The 12,686-nt window shown below is 46.4% G+C and overlaps 6 non-coding genes across 6 annotated transcripts; all 6 read left to right on the top strand.

Moving 5' to 3' along the window:
- The first annotated feature begins 658 nt into the window (after positions 1–658).
- Positions 659–849, top strand: LOC130300197 (U2 spliceosomal RNA). The gene has a single exon (XR_008851181.1). It is a non-coding gene; the product is annotated as a U2 spliceosomal RNA (small nuclear RNA).
- Positions 850–2,923: 2,074 nt separating this feature from the next.
- Positions 2,924–3,114, top strand: LOC130300198 (U2 spliceosomal RNA). The gene has a single exon (XR_008851182.1). It is a non-coding gene; the product is annotated as a U2 spliceosomal RNA (small nuclear RNA).
- Positions 3,115–5,188: 2,074 nt separating this feature from the next.
- On the top strand, positions 5,189–5,379 carry LOC130300225 (U2 spliceosomal RNA). Its single transcript, XR_008851209.1, has one exon. It is a non-coding gene; the product is annotated as a U2 spliceosomal RNA (small nuclear RNA).
- Positions 5,380–7,471: 2,092 nt separating this feature from the next.
- LOC130300229 (U2 spliceosomal RNA) lies at positions 7,472–7,662 on the top strand. Its single transcript, XR_008851213.1, has one exon. It is a non-coding gene; the product is annotated as a U2 spliceosomal RNA (small nuclear RNA).
- Positions 7,663–9,742: 2,080 nt separating this feature from the next.
- Positions 9,743–9,933, top strand: LOC130300199 (U2 spliceosomal RNA). Its single transcript, XR_008851183.1, has one exon. It is a non-coding gene; the product is annotated as a U2 spliceosomal RNA (small nuclear RNA).
- Positions 9,934–12,024: 2,091 nt separating this feature from the next.
- On the top strand, positions 12,025–12,215 carry LOC130300200 (U2 spliceosomal RNA). The gene has a single exon (XR_008851184.1). It is a non-coding gene; the product is annotated as a U2 spliceosomal RNA (small nuclear RNA).
- The last annotated feature ends 471 nt before the right edge of the window (positions 12,216–12,686 follow it).

Raw genomic sequence — 12,686 nt, forward strand, 5'->3', positions numbered from 1 at the left:
TTGTTGCATCCATCTAGAACCCTCAGAACTACAGTGCTATGATGTCACTCACTTCCACAGGCCTTGCAGAGTGTAAACAACAACAACCCAGCTTTGTTGTGTATGTAACCATAGGGATTGTGATGTCACCTAGAACCTTCACAGCAGCGACAGCTTTATGAGGAGCATCAGCACTGCTCTGCCTGAGCAGAACCATCACCGCCATAGGTTGTCAAATAACCCGGATTTAACCCACACAGGTAAGTCCAATGGGGTGCAGGCATGTCCTCTATGCTTACAGCTTCCCGTGGGTGTTGGTTTGATACCGTTTGGGGACAGCCAAGGAGGCATCTGCAGGCAACAAAGGTAGGTGTGTGCTTGTGTGTGTGTTTCCTATGCAGATCCTAAGCCCAGTGTCACATGCAAGTAGGAGGAGTAAGAAGGGTTCCTGGCAAATCCGGGTTATGGATTGCATTTAAAAAGGCCCCGTGGGAGTGCAATGGGCCCCTGTCTTGCTGCTTAGCAATAATGGTATGGGTTTAGGTTCTGCTGTGTGTACTGGTGGTTGACTGCCCCCCAGCCCAGAGTGTGCATGGAAAATTGTCTGGCAGCCTCCCTGACAGCAAGCAGTGATAGTGCCCATGAAGGGGACCATGTTGGGCCCGCCCCTTTCACGGTTATCGCTTCTCGGCCTTTTGGCTAAGATCAAGTGTAGTATCTGTTCTTATCAGTTTAATATCTGATACGTCCCCTATCTGGGGACCATATATTAAATGGATTTTTGAGAACGGGGGCCGATTTCGAAGCTTGCTTCCGTCGCCCTATGCATTGACCCGATATGGCAGTATCTTCGGGTACAGTGCACCACCCCCTTACAGGGTTAAAAAGAAAGATTCCTACTTTCATTGCTACCTGCTTGCTGGCTAGCCAGCTAGCCAGCCCTGTGGGCCTTGCTGCTGCTGCTGCTGCTGCAGCCAAAAAACAAAAGGTGGTGCTGCTGCTGCTTCTGCTGCTTCTGCTTGTGTCTGGCCGCTGTTGGAGCGTCCAGGCACAGGACTTCTGCTGCTGCTGACTAAATGGCCTCCTTAATTGGATCATTTGAGTAGCCAGCACACCTGTGCAGGTAGGGCATGACATGATAGGCAGCTGCCTTGATAGCGGGTGGGTGCTGAATGTTCCTAATTGACAAAATAAGATTAATGCTTATGAAGAAATATAAAATCTCATCCCTTCCCCAATATCGCGCCACACCCCTACCCCTTAATTCCCTGGTTGAACTTGATGGACATATGTCTTTTTTCGACCGTACTAACTATGTAACTATGTAACATAACATGGGGGGGTCTCCTGGCTGTTCACACAGGTGTGTCATTGCTGTACATTGACCATGCATTGCTTCTGTGGTATTGCAAAGGCAAAGACAAATGCTTCCAGCCATCCATTGCACTAATGGATTGGTCATCAGCTGGCTGTCTATGTCCCGCATCAATATAGACCAAAGTACAGAGGGTTAGGCTATGCTATAGTGCACCTACCTGATGCATCAGAAGGTGCGAGGCCCTTGCTAAATTCTGTGCACAGACTTTGAGATCTATGCTTTAGACTGTATCTAAACCTGCTCCAACATGGACTGACATTCTGGCCTACTTTCAGCCGATGCGACTTGTCTGTCGCTGAACAGTCGCTTTTTATGTATTCAGCACCTATGTATAATGTTGTAAAAATGCTCTAGAAGCTAAAGTCGCAGAAATGTCACACATATTTGGCCTGCAACTTTCTGTGCGACAAATTCAGACAGGAAAAATCAGTATAAATCCTTAGAAAATTATCCCCCAGTGTCTCCATCTGCTGGCGGTATTGAATAAGCATTGCTGCACTGATGGGGTATGCATTAGACGAAAAAAAAGAAGAAAAAGAAGAATAATACGCCCAGAAAAGAGGCGAAAAGGAGAAAAACGTAAAAAAACGTGAAAAAAAAGTAAGAGGAAGAGAAGGGAAAAAAAGGTGGAAATGGGTTTAAAAGTGATTTCGGCGGAGAAATATATATATATATATATATATATATATATATACGCGCACACACACACATATATATAAACGTATTCTCCGTTGAGATATTGCAGCCGCTGCTGTGTCCAGGCCCAGGAGCCTTAGCACTGTGCTGTGATGTCACTCAATACCACTGACATCACTAGGTGTAAACAACATCTCTCCTTTGCTGTGTATGTGACTATGGAGCTGTTTGGTGATGTCGTCTATTATGGCCTTCATAGAAGCAACAGGAGATTGTTGCATCCATCTAGAACCCTCAGAACTACAGTGCTATGATGTCACTCACTTCCACAGGCCTTGCAGAGTGTAAACAACAACAACCCAGCTTTGTTGTGTATGTAACCATAGGGATTGTGATGTCACCTAGAACCTTCACAGCAGCGACAGCTTTATGAGGAGCATCAGCACTGCTCTGCCTGAGCAGAACCATCACCGCCATAGGTTGTCAAATAACCCGGATTTAACCCACACAGGTAAGTCCAATGGGGTGCAGGCATGTCCTCTATGCTTACAGCTTCCCGTGGGTGTTGGTTTGATACCGTTTGGGGACAGCCAAGGAGGCATCTGCAGGCAACAAAGGTAGGTGTGTGCTTGTGTGTGTGTTTCCTATGCAGATCCTAAGCCCAGTGTCACATGCAAGTAGGAGGAGTAAGAAGGGTTCCTGGCAAATCCGGGTTATGGATTGCATTTAAAAAGGCCCCGTGGGAGTGCAATGGGCCCCTGTCTTGCTGCTTAGCAATAATGGTATGGGTTTAGGTTCTGCTGTGTGTACTGGTGGTTGACTGCCCCCCAGCCCAGAGTGTGCATGGAAAATTGTCTGGCAGCCTCCCTGACAGCAAGCAGTGATAGTGCCCATGAAGGGGACCTTGTTGGGCCCGCCCCTTTCACGGTTATCGCTTCTCGGCCTTTTGGCTAAGATCAAGTGTAGTATCTGTTCTTATCAGTTTAATATCTGATACGTCCCCTATCTGGGGACCATATATTAAATGGATTTTTGAGAACGGGGGCCGATTTCGAAGCTTGCTTCCGTCGCCCTATGCATTGACCCGATATGGCAGTATCTTCGGGTACAGTGCACCACCCCCTTACAGGGTTAAAAAGAAAGATTCCTACTTTCATTGCTACCTGCTTGCTGGCTAGCCAGCTAGCCAGCCCTGTGGGCCTTGCTGCTGCTGCTGCTGCTGCAGCCAAAAAACAAAAGGTGGTGCTGCTGCTGCTTCTGCTGCTTCTGCTTGTGTCTGGCCGCTGTTGGAGCGTCCAGGCACAGGACTTCTGCTGCTGCTGACTAAATGGCCTCCTTAATTGGATCATTTGAGTAGCCAGCACACCTGTGCAGGTAGGGCATGACATGATAGGCAGCTGCCTTGATAGCGGGTGGGTGCTGAATGTTCCTAATTGACAAAATAAGATTAATGCTTATGAAGAAATATAAAATCTCATCCCTTCCCCAATATCGCGCCACACCCCTACCCCTTAATTCCCTGGTTGAACTTGATGGACATATGTCTTTTTTCGACCGTACTAACTATGTAACTATGTAACATAACATGGGGGGGTCTCCTGGCTGTTCACACAGGTGTGTCATTGCTGTACATTGACCATGCATTGCTTCTGTGGTATTGCAAAGGCAAAGACAAATGCTTCCAGCCATCCATTGCACTAATGGATTGGTCATCAGCTGGCTGTCTATGTCCCGCATCAATATAGACCAAAGTACAGAGGGTTAGGCTATGCTATAGTGCACCTACCTGATGCATCAGAAGGTGCGAGGCCCTTGCTAAATTCTGTGCACAGACTTTGAGATCTATGCTTTAGACTGTATCTAAACCTGCTCCAACATGGACTGACATTCTGGCCTACTTTCAGCCGATGCGACTTGTCTGTCGCTGAACAGTCGCTTTTTATGTATTCAGCACCTATGTATAATGTTGTAAAAATGCTCTAGAAGCTAAAGTCGCAGAAATGTCACACATATTTGGCCTGCAACTTTCTGTGCGACAAATTCAGACAGGAAAAATCAGTATAAATCCTTAGAAAATTATCCCCCAGTGTCTCCATCTGCTGGCGGTATTGAATAAGCATTGCTGCACTGATGGGGTATGCATTAGACGAAAAAAAAGAAGAAAAAGAAGAATAATACGCCCAGAAAAGAGGCGAAAAGGAGAAAAACGTAAAAAAACGTGAAAAAAAAGTAAGAGGAAGAGAAGGGAAAAAAAGGTGGAAATGGGTTTAAAAGTGATTTCGGCGGAGAAATATATATATATATATATATATATATATATACGCGCACACACACACATATATATAAACGTATTCTCCGTTGAGATATTGCAGCCGCTGCTGTGTCCAGGCCCAGGAGCCTTAGCACTGTGCTGTGATGTCACTCAATACCACTGACATCACTAGGTGTAAACAACATCTCTCCTTTGCTGTGTATGTGACTATGGAGCTGTTTGGTGATGTCGTCTATTATGGCCTTCATAGAAGCAACAGGAGATTGTTGCATCCATCTAGAACCCTCAGAACTACAGTGCTATGATGTCACTCACTTCCACAGGCCTTGCAGAGTGTAAACAACAACAACCCAGCTTTGTTGTGTATGTAACCATAGGGATTGTGATGTCACCTAGAACCTTCACAGCAGCGACAGCTTTATGAGGAGCATCAGCACTGCTCTGCCTGAGCAGAACCATCACCGCCATAGGTTGTCAAATAACCCGGATTTAACCCACACAGGTAAGTCCAATGGGGTGCAGGCATGTCCTCTATGCTTACAGCTTCCCGTGGGTGTTGGTTTGATACCGTTTGGGGACAGCCAAGGAGGCATCTGCAGGCAACAAAGGTAGGTGTGTGCTTGTGTGTGTGTGTTTCCTATGCAGATCCTAAGCCCAGTGTCACATGCAAGTAGGAGGAGTAAGAAGGGTTCCTGGCAAATCCGGGTTATGGATTGCATTTAAAAAGGCCCCGTGGGAGTGCAATGGGCCCCTGTCTTGCTGCTTAGCAATAATGGTATGGGTTTAGGTTCTGCTGTGTGTACTGGTGGTTGACTGCCCCCCAGCCCAGAGTGTGCATGGAAAATTGTCTGGCAGCCTCCCTGACAGCAAGCAGTGATAGTGCCCATGAAGGGGACCTTGTTGGGCCCGCCCCTTTCACGGTTATCGCTTCTCGGCCTTTTGGCTAAGATCAAGTGTAGTATCTGTTCTTATCAGTTTAATATCTGATACGTCCCCTATCTGGGGACCATATATTAAATGGATTTTTGAGAACGGGGGCCGATTTCGAAGCTTGCTTCCGTCGCCCTATGCATTGACCCGATATGGCAGTATCTTCGGGTACAGTACACCACCCCCTTACAGGGTTAAAAAGAAAGATTCCTACTTTCATTGCTACCTGCTTGCTGGCTAGCCAGCTAGCCAGCCCTGTGGGCCTTGCTGCTGCTGCTGCTGCTGCAGCCAAAAAACAAAAGGTGGTGCTGCTGCTGCTTCTGCTGCTTCTGCTTGTGTCTGGCCGCTGTTGGAGCGTCCAGGCACAGGACTTCTGCTGCTGCTGACTAAATGGCCTCCTTAATTGGATCATTTGAGTAGCCAGCACACCTGTGCAGGTAGGGCATGACATGATAGGCAGCTGCCTTGATAGCGGGTGGGTGCTGAATGTTCCTAATTGACAAAATAAGATTAATGCTTATGAAGAAATATAAAATCTCATCCCTTCCCCAATATCGCGCCACACCCCTACCCCTTAATTCCCTGGTTGAACTTGATGGACATATGTCTTTTTTCGACCGTACTAACTATGTAACTATGTAACATAACATGGGGGGGTCTCCTGGCTGTTCACACAGGTGTGTCATTGCTGTACATTGACCATGCATTGCTTCTGTGGTATTGCAAAGGCAAAGACAAATGCTTCCAGCCATCCATTGCACTAATGGATTGGTCATCAGCTGGCTGTCTATGTCCCGCATCAATATAGACCAAAGTACAGAGGGTTAGGCTATGCTATAGTGCACCTACCTGATGCATCAGAAGGTGCGAGGCCCTTGCTAAATTCTGTGCACAGACTTTGAGATCTATGCTTTAGACTGTATCTAAACCTGCTCCAACATGGACTGACATTCTGGCCTACTTTCAGCCGATGCGACTTGTCTGTCGCTGAACAGTCGCTTTTTATGTATTCAGCACCTATGTATAATGTTGTAAAAATGCTCTAGAAGCTAAAGTCGCAGAAATGTCACACATATTTGGCCTGCAACTTTCTGTGCGACAAATTCAGACAGGAAAAATCAGTATAAATCCTTAGAAAATTATCCCCCAGTGTCTCCATCTGCTGGCGGTATTGAATAAGCATTGCTGCACTGATGGGGTATGCATTAGACGAAAAAAAAGAAGAAAAAGAAGAATAATACGCCCAGAAAAGAGGCGAAAAGGAGAAAAACGTAAAAAAACGTGAAAAAAAAGTAAGAGGAAGAGAAGGGAAAAAAAGGTGGAAATGGGTTTAAAAGTGATTTCGGCGGAGAAATATATATATATATATATATATATATATATATATATATATATATATATATACGCGCACACACACACATATATATAAACGTATTCTCCGTTGAGATATTGCAGCCGCTGCTGTGTCCAGGCCCAGGAGCCTTAGCACTGTGCTGTGATGTCACTCAATACCACTGACATCACTAGGTGTAAACAACATCTCTCCTTTGCTGTGTATGTGACTATGGAGCTGTTTGGTGATGTCGTCTATTATGGCCTTCATAGAAGCAACAGGAGATTGTTGCATCCATCTAGAACCCTCAGAACTACAGTGCTATGATGTCACTCACTTCCACAGGCCTTGCAGAGTGTAAACAACAACAACCCAGCTTTGTTGTGTATGTAACCATAGGGATTGTGATGTCACCTAGAACCTTCACAGCAGCGACAGCTTTATGAGGAGCATCAGCACTGCTCTGCCTGAGCAGAACCATCACCGCCATAGGTTGTCAAATAACCCGGATTTAACCCACACAGGTAAGTCCAATGGGGTGCAGGCATGTCCTCTATGCTTACAGCTTCCCGTGGGTGTTGGTTTGATACCGTTTGGGGACAGCCAAGGAGGCATCTGCAGGCAACAAAGGTAGGTGTGTGCTTGTGTGTGTGTTTCCTATGCAGATCCTAAGCCCAGTGTCACATGCAAGTAGGAGGAGTAAGAAGGGTTCCTGGCAAATCCGGGTTATGGATTGCATTTAAAAAGGCCCCGTGGGAGTGCAATGGGCCCCTGTCTTGCTGCTTAGCAATAATGGTATGGGTTTAGGTTCTGCTGTGTGTACTGGTGGTTGACTGCCCCCCAGCCCAGAGTGTGCATGGAAAATTGTCTGGCAGCCTCCCTGACAGCAAGCAGTGATAGTGCCCATGAAGGGGACCTTGTTGGGCCCGCCCCTTTCACGGTTATCGCTTCTCGGCCTTTTGGCTAAGATCGAGTGTAGTATCTGTTCTTATCAGTTTAATATCTGATACGTCCCCTATCTGGGGACCATATATTAAATGGATTTTTGAGAACGGGGGCCGATTTCGAAGCTTGCTTCCGTCGCCCTATGCATTGACCCGATATGGCAGTATCTTCAGGTACAGTGCACCACCCCCTTACAGGGTTAAAAAGAAAGATTCCTACTTTCATTGCTACCTGCTTGCTGGCTAGCCAGCTAGCCAGCCCTGTGGGCCTTGCTGCTGCTGCTGCTGCTGCAGCCAAAAAACAAAAGGTGGTGCTGCTGCTGCTTCTGCTGCTTCTGCTTGTGTCTGGCCGCTGTTGGAGCGTCCAGGCACAGGACTTCTGCTGCTGCTGACTAAATGGCCTCCTTAATTGGATCATTTGAGTAGCCAGCACACCTGTGCAGGTAGGGCATGACATGATAGGCAGCTGCCTTGATAGCGGGTGGTTGCTGAATGTTCCTAATTGACAAAATAAGATTAATGCTTATGAAGAAATATAAAATCTCATCCCTTCCCCAATATCGCGCCACACCCCTACCCCTTAATTCCCTGGTTGAACTTGATGGACATATGTCTTTTTTCGACCGTACTAACTATGTAACTATGTAACATAACATGGGGGGGTCTCCTGGCTGTTCACACAGGTGTGTCATTGCTGTACATTGACCATGCATTGCTTCTGTGGTATTGCAAAGGCAAAGACAAATGCTTCCAGCCATCCATTGCACTAATGGATTGGTCATCAGCTGGCTGTCTATGTCCCGCATCAATATAGACCAAAGTACAGAGGGTTAGGCTATGCTATAGTGCACCTACCTGATGCATCAGAAGGTGCGAGGCCCTTGCTAAATTCTGTGCACAGACTTTGAGATCTATGCTTTAGACTGTATCTAAACCTGCTCCAACATGGACTGACATTCTGGCCTACTTTCAGCCGATGCGACTTGTCTGTCGCTGAACAGTCGCTTTTTATGTATTCAGCACCTATGTATAATGTTGTAAAAATGCTCTAGAAGCTAAAGTCGCAGAAATGTCACACATATTTGGCCTGCAACTTTCTGTGCGACAAATTCAGACAGGAAAAATCAGTATAAATCCTTAGAAAATTATCCCCCAGTGTCTCCATCTGCTGGCGGTATTGAATAAGCATTGCTGCACTGATGGGGTATGCATTAGACGAAAAAAAAGAAGAAAAAGAAGAATAATACGCCCAGAAAAGAGGCGAAAAGGAGAAAAACGTAAAAAAACGTGAAAAAAAAGTAAGAGGAAGAGAAGGGAAAAAAAGGTGGAAATGGGTTTAAAAGTGATTTCGGCGGAGAAATATATATATATATATATATATATATATATATATATATACGCGCACACACACACATATATATAAACGTATTCTCCGTTGAGATATTGCAGCCGCTGCTGTGTCCAGGCCCAGGAGCCTTAGCACTGTGCTGTGATGTCACTCAATACCACTGACATCACTAGGTGTAAACAACATCTCTCCTTTGCTGTGTATGTGACTATGGAGCTGTTTGGTGATGTCGTCTATTATGGCCTTCATAGAAGCAACAGGAGATTGTTGCATCCATCTAGAACCCTCAGAACTACAGTGCTATGATGTCACTCACTTCCACAGGCCTTGCAGAGTGTAAACAACAACAACCCAGCTTTGTTGTGTATGTAACCATAGGGATTGTGATGTCACCTAGAACCTTCACAGCAGCGACAGCTTTATGAGGAGCATCAGCACTGCTCTGCCTGAGCAGAACCATCACCGCCATAGGTTGTCAAATAACCCGGATTTAACCCACACAGGTAAGTCCAATGGGGTGCAGGCATGTCCTCTATGCTTACAGCTTCCCGTGGGTGTTGGTTTGATACCGTTTGGGGACAGCCAAGGAGGCATCTGCAGGCAACAAAGGTAGGTCTGTGCTTGTGTGTGTGTTTCCTATGCAGATCCTAAGCCCAGTGTCACATGCAAGTAGGAGGAGTAAGAAGGGTTCCTGGCAAATCCGGGTTATGGATTGCATTTAAAAAGGCCCCGTGGGAGTGCAATGGGCCCCTGTCTTGCTGCTTAGCAATAATGGTATGGGTTTAGGTTCTGCTGTGTGTACTGGTGGTTGACTGCCCCCCAGCCCAGAGTGTGCATGGAAAATTGTCTGGCAGCCTCCCTGACAGCAAGCAGTGATAGTGCCCATGAAGGGGACCATGTTGGGCCCGCCCCTTTCACGGTTATCGCTTCTCGGCCTTTTGGCTAAGATCAAGTGTAGTATCTGTTCTTATCAGTTTAATATCTGATACGTCCCCTATCTGGGGACCATATATTAAATGGATTTTTGAGAACGGGGGCCGATTTCGAAGCTTGCTTCCGTCGCCCTATGCATTGACCCGATATGGCAGTATCTTCGGGTACAGTGCACCACCCATTTACAGGGTTAAAAAGAAAGATTCCTACTTTCATTGCTACCTGCTTGCTGGCTAGCCAGCTAGCCAGCCCTGTGGGCCTTGCTGCTGCTGCTGCTGCTGCTGCAGCCAAAAAACAAAAGGTGGTGCTGCTGCTGCTTCTGCTGCTTCTGCTTGTGTCTGGCCGCTGTTGGAGCGTCCAGGCACAGGACTTCTGCTGCTGCTGACTAAATGGCCTCCTTAATTGGATCATTTGAGTAGCCAGCACACCTGTGCAGGTAGGGCATGACATGATAGGCAGCTGCCTTGATAGCGGGTGGGTGCTGAATGTTCCTAATTGACAAAATAAGATTAATGCTTATGAAGAAATATAAAATCTCATCCCTTCCCCAATATCGCGCCACACCCCTACCCCTTAATTCCCTGGTTGAACTTGATGGACATATGTCTTTTTTCGACCGTACTAACTATGTAACTATGTAACATAACATGGGGGGGTCTCCTGGCTGTTCACACAGGTGTGTCATTGCTGTACATTGACCATGCATTGCTTCTGTGGTATTGCAAAGGCAAAGACAAATGCTTCCAGCCATCCATTGCACTAATGGATTGGTCATCAGCTGGCTGTCTATGTCCCGCATCAATATAGACCAAAGTACAGAGGGTTAGGCTATGCTATAGTGCACCTACCTGATGCATCAGAAGGTGCGAGGCCCTTGCTAAATTCTGTGCACAGACTTTGAGATCTATGCTTTAGACTGTATCTAAACCTGCTCCAACATGGACTGACATTCTGGCCTACTTTCAGCCGATGCGACTTGTCTGTCGCTGAACAGTCGCTTTTTATGTATTCAGCACCTATGTATAATGTTGTAAAAATGCTCTAGAAGCTAAAGTCGCAGAAATGTCACACATATTTGGCCTGCAACTTTCTGTGCGACAAATTCAGACAGGAAAAATCAGTATAAATCCTTAGAAAATTATCCCCCAGTGTCTCCATCTGCTGGCGGTATTGAATAAGCATTGCTGCACTGATGGGGTATGCATTAGACGAAAAAAAAGAAGAAAAAGAAGAATAATACGCCCAGAAAAGAGGCGAAAAGGAGAAAAACGTAAAAAAACGTGAAAAAAAAGTAAGAGGAAGAGAAGGGAAAAAAAGGTGGAAATGGGTTTAAAAGTGATTTCGGCGGAGAAATATATATATATATATATATATATATATATATATATATATATATATACGCGCACACACACACATATATATAAACGTATTCTCCGTTGAGATATTGCAGCCGCTGCTGTGTCCAGGCCCAGGAGCCTTAGCACTGTGCTGTGATGTCACTCAATACCACTGACATCACTAGGTGTAAACAACATCTCTCCTTTGCTGTGTATGTGACTATGGAGCTGTTTGGTGATGTTGTCTATTATGGCCTTCATAGAAGCAACAGGAGATTGTTGCATCCATCTAGAACCCTCAGAACTACAGTGCTATGATGTCACTCACTTCCACAGGCCTTGCAGAGTGTAAACAACAACAACCCAGCTTTGTTGTGTATGTAACCATAGGGATTGTGATGTCACCTAGAACCTTCACAGCAGCGACAGCTTTATGAGGAGCATCAGCACTGCTCTGCCTGAGCAGAACCATCACCGCCATAGGTTGTCAAATAACCCGGATTTAACCCACACAGGTAAGTCCAATGGGGTGCAGGCATGTCCTCTATGCTTACAGCTTCCCGTGGGTGTTGGTTTGATACCGTTTGGGGACAGCCAAGGAGGCATCTGCAGGCAACAAAGGTAGGTGTGTGCTTGTGTGTGTGTTTCCTATGCAGATCCTAAGCCCAGTGTCACATGCAAGTAGGAGGAGTAAGAAGGGTTCCTGGCAAATCCGGGTTATGGATTGCATTTAAAAAGGCCCCGTGGGAGTGCAATGGGCCCCTGTCTTGCTGCTTAGCAATAATGGTATGGGTTTAGGTTCTGCTGTGTGTACTGGTGGTTGACTGCCCCCCAGCCCAGAGTGTGCATGGAAAATTGTCTGGCAGCCTCCCTGACAGCAAGCAGTGATAGTGCCCATGAAGGGGACCTTGTTGGGCCCGCCCCTTTCACGGTTATCGCTTCTCGGCCTTTTGGCTAAGATCAAGTGTAGTATCTGTTCTTATCAGTTTAATATCTGATACGTCCCCTATCTGGGGACCATATATTAAATGGATTTTTGAGAACGGGGGCCGATTTCGAAGCTTGCTTCCGTCGCCCTATGCATTGACCCGATATGGCAGTATCTTCGGGTACAGTGCACCACCCATTTACAGGGTTAAAAAGAAAGATTCCTACTTTCATTGCTACCTGCTTGCTGGCTAGCCAGCTAGCCAGCCCTGTGGGCCTTGCTGCTGCTGCTGCTGCAGCCAAAAAACAAAAGGTGGTGCTGCTGCTGCTTCTGCTGCTTCTGCTTGTGTCTGGCCGCTGTTGGAGCGTCCAGGCACAGGACTTCTGCTGCTGCTGACTAAATGGCCTCCTTAATTGGATCATTTGAGTAGCCAGCACACCTGTGCAGGTAGGGCATGACATGATAGGCAGCTGCCTTGATAGCGGGTGGGTGCTGAATGTTCCTAATTGACAAAATAAGATTAATGCTTATGAAGAAATATAAAATCTCATCCCTTCCCCAATATCGCGCCACACCCCTACCCCTTAATTCCCTGGTTGAACTTGATGGACATATGTCTTTTTTCGACCGTACTAACTATGTAACTATGTAACATAACATGGGGGGGT

The sequence above is a fragment of the Hyla sarda genome, unplaced genomic scaffold (assembly GCF_029499605.1).
Source record: "Hyla sarda isolate aHylSar1 unplaced genomic scaffold, aHylSar1.hap1 scaffold_1070, whole genome shotgun sequence".
Lineage (NCBI taxonomy): Eukaryota > Metazoa > Chordata > Amphibia > Anura > Hylidae > Hyla > Hyla sarda.